Genomic DNA, 15,208 nt, shown 5'->3' with positions numbered 1-15,208 from the left:
ACAGAAATCAAATCCTCAGCACAGGTATTGCAGTCTTCTTTAAGCACAAAAGAACAAATATAAGAACCTAACCTGCCAGAGATGAATGTTACTAGCTGCTTCTCTGATTGTTTCCATGACTTGCTATAGACTGAGAAAACTCCTGCACCAACCTGCACATCCCCTGCAAAAAAACTCCTCCCACCATTACTACTACATTACAACAGCTAGCTGGGGCCATCATTTTAAATCAGACTCAGCCAATCCACCTAGAATGGAAAGGCAATGAAATATGTAAGTAACAATTTAATCAACATAGCATTAGGTTTAAACTTATTTTACTGAGATTCAAAACTTTTTGCTACTATGCTTCTTGGCCTTTTTGGCATAATAACAAGTGTTCATGTCTTATCCCCTGAAGATTTTTTAAGTACTAAGGAGCACTGTAGTTCAGCTGCACTGTAGGAATATAAAGCAAGAGCACAAGGAAAGTGAGCACGGTCAGTTCACGTTTTATTCATACAAATAGTAAAATCGCAGTGTTTGTACTATGGAATTATTAAACTATAGGTTTATGTTAATCTACAGTTTGTTAAATAAATGTAATTGCTTTATTGGAAGGCCTAAGGAATGGGGTCAGTACCCCTCCACCTTTGTCTAGCATGGCTCTTTGAGTAAGAACCAGGAATAGTTACAGCCCTGACAGAGCTCCTCTGTCTCTCACCCCCATATCAGCACATGGTTCATTCTCCACTTTTCTGTAAGGTAAAGCAGATAGGAGAATTGTCAAGCCCCTTAGGAAGCATATGCTGTAACCCTATTAATTGGATGTGAGAAAGTGTGGCTCTTATGAGCAGCATCCTATCAGCTGCTGTTGTAGCAGTGGGCTCTTAGCATTTTAGCTTTAAATCTAAGCATTTTCAGCTTAAAGAAAAGCTGGTAAGTATTTCTTCATAGAACTGTTATAGAAGGAACTCTGGCTGTCACCAGTGACATGGTAACAGGGAAAGAACAAGAATATTATTTTCTTCCAGTGCCTGAAGAAAACTGGGAGGGAACTTTTTATAAGGGCAGGTAGTGGCAGGATGAAGGCAAATGGTTTTAAAATGGAAGAGGATAGATTTAGACCAGATATTAGGAAGAAGAGCTTTACTGTGAGGATGGTGAGACATTGGAATAGATTGCCCAGTGAGGTTGTGAATGCTCCCTCCCTGGAAGTACTCAAGGCCAGGCTAGGTGAGCTTTGAGTAAGCTGGTCAAGAAGGAGGTGTCCCTGCCTACAGCATGGGGGTTGGAATGAGATGTTCTTAAAGGTCCCTTCCAACCCAAAACATTCTGTGATTCTACAATTTCCCAACTGACAGAATTGTTGATGAGTGTTAGCACTGCAGCTGCTAGATAATAATCAGTTGATAACCCAACCAACACAGAATTGTTAAATAGCAAATACTATGTAGAAATCACAATACACGTTGCATGTGTTCTTTTATTTGTTCTTAATTTCACGTTTCAGAACTGCAGTACGTATTCTGAAGCACAGTACTGGACTCTGAGTGGATTCTGAATTTTACACCTTCTGAAAAGTCAATTTATTTTTTTTTTAAGACATTGAGAGTGTGCAGTAAACATACAAGATCACAATTTGAGGAGTGACTGTTATCAAGACGTGCTCAAAACCAGTTGGGGTTCCTAAGAACGATGCAGCAAAGTGGAAATATGCTGCAGAGGGAGAGGACACAAGAGCAGAAATACTTTAAACAGTAAGTAAGACCCAGACTGGAGTGTTGCAAGAATTAAGTGTGCTTACTGTTTCTTTGAAGTCCAAATTATTGTTATTATGATGTTACTTAAAGCCTCTTAATATTTAAAATGTACTTGTTCTTAAGCAAGCATTTGCTTCATATGCTGGTGCTGCTTCATGTAAACATTCTAGATCTGCTGTATGGACAATTTCTGTTTGCAATTATAATTGTGTGACAGAAACGCATATCATTGGATTATGAATTAAAATTGCATTAAAAATTAAAAACCTTAAAGGCCAATATCTATTGCCTAAAAAACCACAAAACAGCAAAGCAGTGATTAAACCAATGACTGATCATGTGTAATTCTAGAAATCTAATTCTGAAAGATCTCTTTTAGAAAAGCAGTGAGAAAAAACACAGTCAGAGGAATTTGTTCTGTGTTAGCTGAGAGAGTGATTTCTAGTGATCAGACAGAATGATGACAGCCTAGCCAGAGAACCTTATATACAGAAGTTCATCTACTAACTGCAGAGTACACTATGAAGTTTTGTCAAGCTGTACCAATGCTCTGTTTTCTACTACCCTTTTTAATATCTTTTTTTTAGCTTGATTACAAGACATTCAGTAAGCAGATGTCTCCATTTCATCTCTCATGCTTCTCTGAATCTATAAATTAACTCTCAAGTTACATGTAAGGATGTAACAGAGTCTTTTCCGAAGTTTGTTTGTTGTAACAATGAAACTACTTAAGCAAAGCGAAGAAATCTTTGAAAAAAAGATTTTTATTTAGGCAAGTGTTGGAGATTCCTATTCGGGGGATCCTATAAGGATACTCTGCTGGTTAAGCATTCTTTTCCATAGAAATGCATAGAAGTGCCTTATGAATATTAGTCAGCTGTGGATGGCATTACTTTCACAAGTTCTGATTCATGTGCCATTGCATCCTAGTAAGATTTATGAACTTTGAAGGATATAAGAATGCTGCCTCTTCATGTCGAAGAGTGCAGAGCATTTATATAAACATAACATTTAGATGGTCTGCTTTTGTCAGGATCTGTCTGACTATGTCTGCCTTCTTAAAGCCTGCTTGGTTTGCTTGGTTTAAATGTGTTTTTGGAGCATGCAATTTCTAGACACCAGTTATATTAGCCAAGAGAAACCACTAGCTATAGTTTCAACAAGCAATGAAATCTTATGCTAAATGAGCTGGCTACATTTGCATCAGCTGTCAGATAATGGTGTAAGGTTTTATGGATATTTTTAAAAGATATATTTCTTGTAGTCTCATTTCTCTTGAGAGCTGCTGTAAAACACAAGCAAAGCAGGAAAGAAAATGTTGAGGAAAAGGCTGAAAAGAAATAAGGGAAATAGCTGCATCCATGTCTCTTATTTTGTAATGAAAATGTTAACGGTCATAAATAAATTGCTGATTTTATACTGTTTCCAAGATTGCTTTCAATTTGGAAATTCTGGATTAAATTTTTAATACTTTCTGCTGATGGTGGTGAAGTTTGAAGTTATCTACACTGCCATCTCCAGTAATTACAGTCAAAACTTCTCTTACCAACCACAGAAAACTAAATTCACTCAGTGCCAAGGAAATGATTCTAATAATTGTTTCTAATGGTTTGGGGTGACAGAATGTTATATCCCTACTGACTTTATAGTAATACAAATAATAATGTCCTATTAGTTAGAAGCAACCCATAAGAATCCCTAATTAAAAGATGGAATTTGATTTGTATTACTACTATTAAAAAAACACCTGCTCTCCATCGCTTTCTAGTTCAATGTGGTACCATAATCTTTTTATTTAGACCTACCTTATGTTATGAAGGATTTAAGCTAAATCAACTGAAATGTGACTAGGAGCTTTGAGGCTGAAATGAAAGATGCTTCCTTTTAGAAATCATTATAAGAATAGAGCATTAAGAAAAAAAATTGCTTATTTCTTTAATCATTATACATTATTGACAAGATATATGAGTTGACAAGACACTGGATATTGAGGATATTTTTATAGTCTTAAAAAAATTATTCAGCTTTTTGTTAACTTTGTGGAAATCAGTTTAAGTGGAAAACATAAGTAGGTGGGATTGCAGTTGTCCAGTTAGCTTTGCACAGTTTTAAAGGCCAGACTGGATGAGTGTAGTGGGAGATGTCCATTCTCATGGTAGGGGGTTAGAATAATACTATATTGTACAGTCCCTTCCAACACAAGCCATTAAATGAGTCTATGATTCTATAAGTTCTAAGCATGTTTAACAGAACAGGATAATACCTGTTGTCTTTTCTTCAGTGTGTTTAACAAAAACTTATATGTCACTTGTATCATATGTATGAGTGGTACCTGCTGGTTCAGAGTTAGATAAAAACTGTTATTCTTGATAAAAATGGATAAACCTGCACACAACACAAACTTGCTATGTGTTAATTTTCTCTAATCAGCAGTGCATTATTAATCCTCAAAAGCCTCCATTGAAAGTCTGGCTCTTTTTTATTATTAAAAAACAAATAAAAATGTGTGAGAAATCCAAAATAGTTCTGCCAAAAAGGGGACAGTTTCCTCTCCTGTCTGTCCCATATTATGTTCTTTGTTTTTTTCTGTGAATCACCAAAGATCCTTTGTGATGCATCTGTAGTTATTTATATATCCAGCACTCACCCATTAAACAAAAGATGATATGCAAACTGCTGCTCAATCTGATAGTTGTTACTACACCATAGCCAGAAGAGATTACTTGCAAGTTTATTTCAGTTATACGTAGGCCTGCAGTGAAACACAATATTCAGCTGTTTTGTGTGTGGACTGCAGTGGCAAACAATAGTATGACCTAAAAAAATGCTGGCTTTTGCATAAGTCTTTTGTTCAGGTATTGGATTTCAACCTGGCTGCTCCTAATATGTTTGTGATCAAGTGAATCCACTTACAGAATTGGTTAGGCTTCTATTCAGAATGCACAAAATATCCAGAAAGACTCATTAAACCATGATGGCAAACTTTCACAAGGAGAAGTCTGCCTGTCAGGCTGGGGCCAGTGACTGTGCTCTGTACTATAACATGCAGTTTTGTTTTTTTTCTTTGAGGAAACACTTCCCTCATTAATGAGAAAAAAATCCTGTATTTTTCCTTCAAATGCTTCTTTTGTGATGTCATGAGATGCATCTATGGAAGCAAACAATGAAATGCAACAAAACTGTGTCATTCTGTATTTTAGAAACTACCTTACAGAAGTAGGGACAGATCTTGTCCTTATTAAGTAAATCAGTTTGAAGACTGGGCTCTGTGGTGGGCTTCTCAATTCCCACAGCCAAGGTGACAGCTGCTGAAAATACTACTTCAGAGAACTCTCACAGAAGTTCTATAAAAACTCTTACATAACTCTAGTATTTCAAAATACTGCCAGAATATGAATGTTAAATGATAGGGATCATAACTGGCCTTGTGTGGTGATGTATGAGACAAGGTTCTCAACAGTCTCTGAATTTTGAACTGTAGAAGATCCTTACATTACATATTGGAACTATTGTGGCAGAGTGAGGAAAAAAAAAGTGCATTGTTCTGTCATGAAAATTTAATTGTAGTAATCTAGCAGAATAATAGATATTCCAAAAATAACAATGAAAGACAACTTCAGCGTACTCATTCATTCAGGATTTCTTAAGATAAATCACTGATAGAGGATCTCCAATTCAGGTTTAAATGGTTGAAATTAATAGAAAGTGCCTCTCTCCTCTGAGGTGATGTAACCTTCCAACCAAAATGACACAATAGTATTTTATTTGTCAAATGTTCAAAAGGAAGGAAGAAGGCAATTACAGTATTAAGGCAAACATTAGGTTGTTTTTTATTTTTTCTCTAGGAGAATTCTAAGTGGTGCCAGATTTCAGGGCAGCTGTTAATCAGCTGTGCAGGGAACTCTGGGCCTTGCATGACAAGCCTGTGAGTCTGAGCAGATTCAGGATCTATAAGGAAGAAAAGTCTCCCACCTTTACACAGTCTCACACAGTCTCACAGTCTCGTGCGGGTTGGAAGGGACCTTAGAGATCATCAAGTCCAACCCCTGGGATTCGAGCCTCCTGTGTAGCAAAGCTGCACTTCTACCACTTGCGCCACAGGGGGATTTGAACCTGGGCCTCTAGTGTTGCAAAGCGGCATTCCTACCACTGTGCCAACGGGGCACACACCTTTAATGGAAACATATTACCATGTGTTAATTATGATAGAATCTTAGAATCATAGAATGGCTTGGGTTGGAAGGGAAGGCCTAATGTTTCCACCAGGAGTGCAGAGAAGGTACTATTTTCAGTCTCTATATTTGGGTGAATTTTATCATGAAATAATGCTTAAAATTTTATAGCTAGGTTATATATTCAGTGTTCAGACTCCACTAATAGGGAATGTGAGCTGGGTTTAGACTATCGTGAGACAGGTTAGTTTTACCCTACTGATGATGTGTCATTGCGCTAGTAATCCTGTAAGTTCATGACTACAGCTTATCTTCTGTTTTAGTGTTTACAAAGAGAGACAGTCTCTCAACATGCCTGTATCCCACTAGAGATGACGTATCTGATGCCCTCTGCTTCTTTATAGGAATGGGCATTAGAAATTACTCTCTGCCCAAAAGTAGACACAGATGGAATCAATTAATTACTGCTTGCCTGCTTTGACAGTGATCATTAGCACAACGTAGCTAAGCAATACTAATCTCATGAAACCATCTGGAACCACTGAGACAAACGATATCCCCTCTCCCAATGATTTTGAAAGTAATAGCAACTCCAGGATCAGCAGAAGAAGCAAGGAGCTGGCTAAAACCTAGGTGTGATCCTGGGTGGACATAGGAGAACCAGAAATATGTTGAAGATCACAAGATGGTGATCTGTGAAAGCTGTTTGTTTTAACTCCAGCTTTCACTTGTAGAAGATGTGATTTAGTATTACATTTTCTGATGAAAAGTTTCTTAGGATCCAAATTGGATTTCATATGGCAGAGACTGTAGCCATGATCCCATCTAAATCCTGGCATGCATGTCTCTCCAGATGAGAGGAATGCATGTCTATTCAAGTCTATTCAGAATCACAATCTTACTGCATTTATTTGAAGGGTTTTAGCTTATAGTAGACCAGTTTCAATTTTTTCTTTCCTCTCATGTGTTCTCAGCAAAGTAACTTACCTTTATGTTCACACCTCTGTGTCAGGAAAGCTTGAACTAAAGTGGCAACATGATAATTTAGTACATGTTTTAGCATCTTAGTTTTGATTTCTCCAGGTCCTGTATCACTGGTACGGAAATGCCTAGATTTAGGTCAGGTACTGCACAGTACCTACTCTACATCAGTAGATCTAGACTACAAAAACAAAAACTAATGAAGTTCTTCTTCACAGTAAGGCTTTTTTATCCCTTTCAAACACCATTTTAAAACATAAGGGGAGGTCTAGCAGCGCTATAGTATTTTTAAGGCATTTTTTCATGTACGGAGCTTAGAATTGGAGTAGTTTATGGCATCTACCTCAAAAGCATGCACAAGTGCATAAACATAACTTTGCAGCAGGAGTTTAGACCTCACACTCCTTCTGGATTTACATGTCTGCACCATGCATCTCAGGCCCTGATGCACAGACAACAAACTTGATGACCCTTTTTAAAACTGGGAAAAGCTAAAGGATTTGTTTTTACCTGAAAAGCTTAATACAAGAGATCTGGGAACTGCATTGTCATCTTAACAATGAACTTCTGCTTAAAAGGACTAACCTTTGTTACAGATCCTCGTTTCCTTAACTGCTTCTGCAATATTACTCTCTTTACAGGTAGAAACAGGAATTTTCTGTCTCTCAGAAGAGAAGGGGCAGAGGTAAGACCTGTTTTATTCCTTAGCTAGGAAATTGGATGAGTCTTTCCTAGCCAAAGATTTCTTGTTTAAGTCTACAGTGAACTGAGTGCTTTAAATGCACAGATAACATGAAGTATGTGTTGGAGTCTCTGCTGTCTCTGCTTTTAAAACTATTACTTCAAGTTTATAAAATTCTATATATTTATTCGAGAACCCTCTAAATCTCTTTGAAAAAAGATATTTAAGGCTGTTAAGAAGACTCTGAACTGCTTGCAAATCTACTGCAGCATTGGATTATCTCTTGTCTCTGTTAAACTGATTGGAAAGAACTATTTTTCCCCTAATGTCATGGACAGATCTGCAAAATTTGCTGAATAAATGAACCAGTAACCTCAACCTGTATGTTTACAGAAAAACAATATAAAAAGAAAAATTACTGTGTACATATGCAGAAACAGAGGAAAAGGACGATTTTTTGCCTGCTACCGTGTGTGAAATTTTTGAATAGCTAATATTCAAAGACCAAAAGGAAAAATGTTGCCTCATCAATGAAAGCAATTTAAATGCCAAATCCTAATCAGAAAAAATATTATGCCCTCCAGTCTGGATGGCTGACCTTCAGAGAAGCCATGGTGCAGTAAACAGACAGGAGAGCAGGGACTGGAGCAGGTTGGAGGAAACATGTTGTCATGTCTCTATGAATTCTTGTGATTGCCAGCCCCACAGGGCAGTGGGAGCCACACAGTTCCCTGGTGTTGGTAGAGTAATGCAGCAGCACAAGCTGCTCCAAAATGGGAGATGAATGATGTGCTGTCTCCAAGTCTGAATAATTTGGCCCAACATGCATTGGTTGATATCTGCCTGAAACTCCTTTTTACTTAAGTGTGAATCTTTCCGATTCTTAAACAATAATAGTAAATTAAATGGAGCCTCTGTCTAAGCTGCAGCATAGCACACAGTTGCCCAGTTTGTAAGGTTTCTGATACAGCAGTGCTGCCCCATGGGTGTGCACATATTTGGGTAGTAGCATAGGTGACAAAATGTTTTTTGCAAGCAGCTTGGATGGGGCCACCCCATTTGTGATATGAAAACAGTTAGCTCTGTGGCTATGTACCCTGCTGTACCATTTGACATCAAGCCAGATTACTGGCATAGCCATAGCTTTATGGGATTTGTATGCACTTAAAAATCTGATCTCCTTAGTTGCTGGCTTTGTCTGCATTGTCCTACCTCACTTTCTCTAGTGTTTCAAGCCACACTGGAGTTCTGTTTCTCAGTTGCTGGATCATAAAACATGTTTTAGAAACTTGAACTTCAATTCTGTTGATCTCTTTGTGAGAAGTTATGCTAAACATTGCAAGCAGTTCTGCATTCATTGCAGATAGGGTGATGCTTGCTGCTCCAAGGTTTGTTCAGGGAGAGTACAAAGAGCATGACATATCTGGGACATAACTACTTAGTCTTAAAGTCATAGAGAGCAAAGACTGAAGCTTTCATTCGATGCCCAGAAGCATCATAAATGAAAAGTTTATTCCTAAGCCAAAAAATGGGCTGGAAGTGTAAGAGCTAAAGCAAAGAGCATCTTCCATGTGTACCAAGAAGTCCCATGCTTGAGTCAGGACCTACCACAGGGAAAGACAAAGGCAGAGCTGTATGCCTATAGCTTTATGTGTTGATAAGAAAGTGCCAGGGCCTATCATTTCTGTTAATTTGGAAGGGAAGTAAAACAAGTACTATTTCTAGAATCATTTACTACAGTAATGTAGGAAATCTGTTTTTTAAATGGACTCAGTATTGTGCAAGAGGAATTGTATGCTTTTATAAATCTGTTACAAATTGATTACTCTTAATTTTTTTTATTAAATTATTTAGGCTTTTATTCAAAATTGAAAGAAGGAAGCTAAAAAATCAGTTATATTAAAAAATTCAATTAAAATCAGCCAAGTGTGTAGTTCTGAAGATTCTCGCTCTTGTTCTGGAGAAGTGGAATTTTAGTTGTTCTAATTTAATGTCAAATCCAAGAACTATCTTAATCTACATAAATCTGTTCTCATTTATTGTCTATGAAAATAAACTTGCATCGATTCTTTGGTATGGGAGCAACAGATTAATATTTCATACTATATAGTTTATATATACTGTATTATATATGTATTATAATTTTGTACGGGAAGTTTACAGCGGAGCTACACCTGTTATGTAAAATAGATGCCTAGGAAAAAAAGACTCAAAATTTCTACAAGTCCAAATATCAGTACTAGTCTGCTGTCAGGCAGTGACTTAAACTTGGATTACCTCAAAAGGGTTAACAGAAATACTGTCAAAGAATTGAACACCAACAATTATTCAGGACAGAAATAAGATCTGCTCCACAGCATGCAAAATACTGTAAGTTTTCAGAAATACGCTTGTGCTTTTGACAAATGAAGTTTCAGATTTCCACCAGTTCAAAATTACTTGGATAAAAAGTCAGTTTTTTACCCTTGCCTCCCATTCCAGAGCTGTGATGGCACTGAATATTGAACATGTCTGTATCAGAAAATTAATGACAGTGATTATGAAAAACATTATTGGTCATCTGGCATGTAATTAATCAATTATTTGGTTTTGTTCTACTTGAGATTGCAAATGCAAACTCTTGAAAATGGGTTTTAGGATTATAAGCTCAGGTTTTTTCCTAATACCTTTATTACTCTTTGAACTCTGACTTGTAACGCTAGAACCTGGGAAAAGGGGGGTTTGAACCATGGGCGCACACAGCAACAGCTTTATAGTGGAATTTGAATAGAGGTAAGATATATGACATATGTACAACAACAGCAAAACAAACTTGACGTTTATGAGCCCAACTTCATAAATAATTCTGAAGATTATTTGTTAATTATTGTCTGCTGATAGCAGCTGAAATAAAATGAGGCAAGACCAAGGGTACAAAAGGAAGATCTGTTCACAAAGTTGAATTCCCAGAGCAAATAGGGAGATCTGTTTTTCAGGTGGAAAGTTGCTGTACAATTTTCTAACTTACAGAGATGCTGTTGCACAGTGTCTAAAATTCATAGGTCACATTCTGCACTTGGTTGCTGGGACAAGAAGTACAATCAGAGCAAGCAGTTTAGCAAGGCTGCATCACAGACTCTGCAGGACTGATAGCAGCTGGCCCAAATTAGAGAAACATACACCAAGCTCTGCAGAAACCAATACAGAGCTCCCTCCTGCAGAACAGAAGAAGTCCAAAGAGCTGACAGTCATCTTTACTGTGGTGGTGTGAACCGTATTCCTTTGCAGGACCATTACCAGTAGTGCTATGCCTGGTTTGTGCTCACAGGACATTTCATTTCAAATTAAGCCGCACAGATTTTAATGTTCAACTTCAACTGTGTTTGTAGAATGTAAACATTAATACATTCATTAATGGAAATCATAGTATAGTGCAAACACAATTAGTTTAAAGCCAGTTTATATTTAATGACATAGCAGTTATCAAAGCTCAATTACTCTAATTAGAATTTTGTTCAGTTAACGCAAAGGAAGTATTTGCTTAGCACACTATTGGATAAGTCCCAAAGACAAACGGTGATGTAAGTTGTGTTTTGTAACTGAGTTTCTTATTTGTACTTCCTCAGAAAAGAAATGAGATGCTATTTATCTGCCTTTAATAAAGTACCTCAATAATTTTTGCACAGTAGTAGCAAAACAACTCCATTATAGCTGTTTGTGAAATTAACTGACTCATGGCTATCTCTTGAACTTGGTGATGTGCTTCTTTCATCCCTCTTCAGTCTCTGAGATGTTCCTTACTTAATTGGCTTACAGTTTATTCCCAAATTTGAAATCACAGACTTGTAGTGCCAGAGTTTCTGTTGAAGCCTTAGTATGCATTTTTGTAGTAATTTATTCAGTGTTAGATTCTTTTTTATATCGAATGCAAGAAGGGCACCATTTATTGTAATAAAATTTATGATCATCCTTGCCATGGTCCTTGATGGAGTTAGGGAGCAAATCTCTGTAAAAGCCACTTCTAAACATATGAAAGACAAGAAAGTGATTGTGAGCAGACAGCTGGAATTTAAAATGGACAAGCAATGCCTGACCAGACTTGCTGCTCTCTTGGATGAGGATACTGTGCTGTACAAAAGATATATACAGTGGATGTTGTATACCTTGATTTTTAGAACAGCCTTCGTCCCAGTCTGCCATAGTCTCCTCATCACCAAATTAGTAAGCAGATAAGGTGGATGAACAATTGCCTGAATTGCCCATAGTATGAAGCACACTTGCTGCAAGTTTCTGACCAACACTAGCCTGAAGAGAATGGTCATTGTGCTGGAGGACATGGCTGCTACTCAGGACACCTTGGGCAGGCTGAGAGAATGGGCTCAGCAGAACTTCATGAAGAAGAGAAAAAAAAAAAAGCAGAACTTCACTCACAAGAGAAAGTGAGTGTTCTTACATTCACAAAGGGCTCCCATGTATCAGTGCAAGCAGTAAGCATGCTGATATGCAGAAAAGTGGTTAAATACTCCAGCAGGTTTCCCAGCAAGGTTACAGAATTCACTGAGGTATCCAAGACTTAGTTGGACGTGGCCCTGCACAACTTCATCTATTTAGACCTAGTTCAAGCACAGGGTTGGAATGGATTTCCTCTAACTTCCCTTACATCCTAGATTTTGATTCTCTTATTGTTTAACACTGTGCATGCATGAATACTTTGAAGAACACAACACTTTTAAAAGCTGCATTAACTCAGATAATTATTATGCACAAATATAATGCAGGATAGTTACTGCATTGTCATTTTATGATTTTTCTATGAATTAGAAAATTCTTCCCACTCTAAAAAGGACTGTTCCATTGACTTCAGCTCCAGAGTAGAATTTCTCTTTCTCACTGAAATATGGATCAGTGTGTTTCTGTGCCCCTTCTAGGAGAAAGAATGACATGCAAACATTATTTGTTTATATAGCTGTATCTCAGGTCCAGCCTAGGACAGTTGTGGTTTTTTACCTCATAAATGTATAACAGTGTTAATTACAGTTGGCAGACAGAAGTCCTGTGGAATGTTTCTGGCAACCAGGGTTACAGATTCATGGGAATATGCTGGCCACACACCTACCTTCTCAGAAATGTCATATTTAGCTGCAGCAGCACAGCCACTCAGAGCACTGGGACAGGATGTGACACTGTGCCCACAGCTCACATATTCAAGGAAGAAGTAATAAAAGACTTTAAATTACTGAACCATGAGAAAGGGAGCTGACTAATAGGATTACAAGCTAAACATTACTGGAACCTAGGAAAACAGTTATAAAACTTTACGAATTGAAGTCAAGCCTTCTGACTTTGTCCTCTAAGTCATTAAGTCATCTGTCTGTCTTATGTGGCACCTTCCGTACAAAACTGTTAAACTGTTACATGATGGTTAAAGATCTCGATCTGTTCAACTAGCTGATGTGCCTGGATTGCAGTGCTGTATATTTTATCAGTAGTATTTTATGCAACAAGGACAGTCCGCAGAAAAGAGAGTTGGAGATGGATTGTCTTTAGTACAAGAGCATCATCTCAGATAATAAAGCACTGAATTCATAGTCCATGCAAATTGTTCTAGGAAGAGTTCTGGCTAATCAAAAGGGAGTACAGAAGAATAGTGGCAGCAATTAGCTATCTATAATGTCTTTTACCTTTTTTTCTTCTTCTTGTCTCAGCAGTCTCTAGTACTCTACCATGGTGACACTGTCCTAGCACACCCCAGAAAGCATGCTTTCTTCAGTCCTACATTGGGACAATTTTCTCATGGCTTACTCTGAGTGTTTAAGAGCATTTCAGTGTCAGGCTGGTCCTGACAAATTATAATGTAATTTTCAAGTGCCCTATCCTTACTCCACTCTACAGTTTGAAAATTCTCATACAAAATGGCATGTTGTGATCATGGGTGAGTAACTTATCTGAAATCTAATTAAAGCCATATTTGAATCCTAAGTGGGATTTACATGTATGTATGAATACACATATTATAGTACAACATTTAATGATTTAATTTTTTATAGAGCTAATGCAAATAGTATCAAGTAAGCACATATATATAGAAAGCATCAAATATTCAACTTTTCAAGACAAGGAGGTTTTGATTTTGAAGGATAATGATAATTGACCTCATTTCAAGGTCACTGAGTATATCCCTATTTCCAATCTTATTGTCATTGTTGGTGGCAAAAGATCTGAATTGCAGGCAGGTTTCCAGAAAGGCATTCAGCAGGTTTATTATCCTGTTTTTGTCATAGTGCTTCATCTTGTAGCCTGACAATGTGCAGAACAAAGGAGGAGGCCTTCAGCTCTCTAGGTCTTGAATTAGTCTGGGTCCTGGCCTAAGTTATGAATGGCCTCTTGGGCTTTCTCTAATCCCTCAGATGATTCTATTTAACATTCTGCTGTAAATCTTTTCAATTAACTGAAGTCTATATCCTTGTGAAATTTGCTATTAGAACAGCTGCGCAGAAAGAAGGTACTCTCTCACTGGTGTGTTCCATGGCGACAGTGGTGATGCTGTGAATGATGGTATAACGTAAGTTCAGAAGTTACAGACATCTATTAAAAGGAGCCATTTGTTTTTATTTAGATAGAATTATCATGAAAAAGCTGGATATATGCTTTGTGCAGTGCAGTCATTGCAACTGCTCTGTTCCTTTGAGGGTTGCCTGCCTGTTGAAAGAAAAAAAAACAAGGGAGAGGGCAGGGAGACAAAAAAAAAAGATGCACACCTTTAAAGGACTGAGTTTGTATCTTTCAAAAGGAAGCAAGGTAAAAAGTTCTTATCACTCCACAGCAAGGAGAACATCTGCTTATTTTCACTGTACTCTGTGAAAACTTCTAATAGCAAAGCATCACCCTGGAGAATTGATCCCTCAGCCCCTGGCAGGGCTTGCATTACCATTGCTGGCAGTCTGCTGGCCATAAATGAAAAATGATTGTGAAAGAAACACCACTTTGTTTCTCATTCTTTCTTTTATGCTTTTTTGAATGATACCTCACTTCTGTTGACAGTTAGTTTGATGAGGGTTTTCAGTTAGAAAACATGAGGTTGGTTTGGATTTTATAACCCTGTCTCTCCCATACCTCCCTTCACAGTCTCCTTGGAGACTCAGAAACACCTCATCACAGAAGACAATTTATGCACATACCAAGAATTATTTGTATGGAAAGATTTCTAAGACAATATCAGAAAATTGAGAAAAAAAGTGAGCACAGGCCTCGTATTTCTCTTGTTTGTTCCTCATATTGTTGAGGAAATAAACTATTTTGTTCAAGGCATAGAATTAAAACAGTTATTTAAAATCCCTGCAAGGGCAAGCAGGCATATTATTTTGTTTGGCTATAACTGAAATAGTGATCATATTACTAAAGCAGTGAAGGATTAAATTTTTATTACTTGTTTTAAGCTGACAAAACAGAAAATATGAATATTAAATGAACTAATCTTATTAAAACCTTTTATTGCTCTTCCAGGGTGAATTACTTGCCTGATCTATTATGTCTGTATACATATGTGAAGAACACAGGATTAGCGTACAATTGTGTTCTGTTGGTGTGTTGAAATCTATGAATGTATTTCCTTTGTGTAATTCTGAGCAATTGGGAAATCAACAAGAAAGAAA

The 15,208-nt window shown here is 37.3% G+C and overlaps 1 protein-coding gene and 1 long non-coding RNA gene across 5 annotated transcripts in view; one reads left to right on the top strand and one right to left on the bottom strand.

The window, feature by feature from the left end:
* The window catches only part of SHISA9 (shisa family member 9), a 170,733-nt gene that overhangs the window by 124,409 nt on the left and 31,116 nt on the right, over positions 1 to 15,208 (bottom strand). The window lies entirely within an intron of this gene.
* Positions 1 to 15,208, top strand: part of LOC107320522 — a 44,533-nt gene that overhangs the window by 23,071 nt on the left and 6,254 nt on the right. For all 3 annotated transcript variants that reach the window (XR_001558299.2, XR_001558298.2, XR_001558297.2), the window contains 2 exons: positions 1,585 to 1,739; positions 7,537 to 7,580. This is a non-coding gene — a long non-coding RNA (uncharacterized LOC107320522). The remainder of the gene's footprint in view (positions 1 to 1,584; positions 1,740 to 7,536; positions 7,581 to 15,208) is intronic.

Source organism: Coturnix japonica, chromosome 14 (genome assembly GCF_001577835.2).
Source record: "Coturnix japonica isolate 7356 chromosome 14, Coturnix japonica 2.1, whole genome shotgun sequence".
NCBI lineage: Eukaryota > Metazoa > Chordata > Aves > Galliformes > Phasianidae > Coturnix > Coturnix japonica.
The sequence above is the reverse complement of the archived record's forward strand: the minus strand, read 5'-3'. Positions and strand labels throughout refer to the sequence as shown.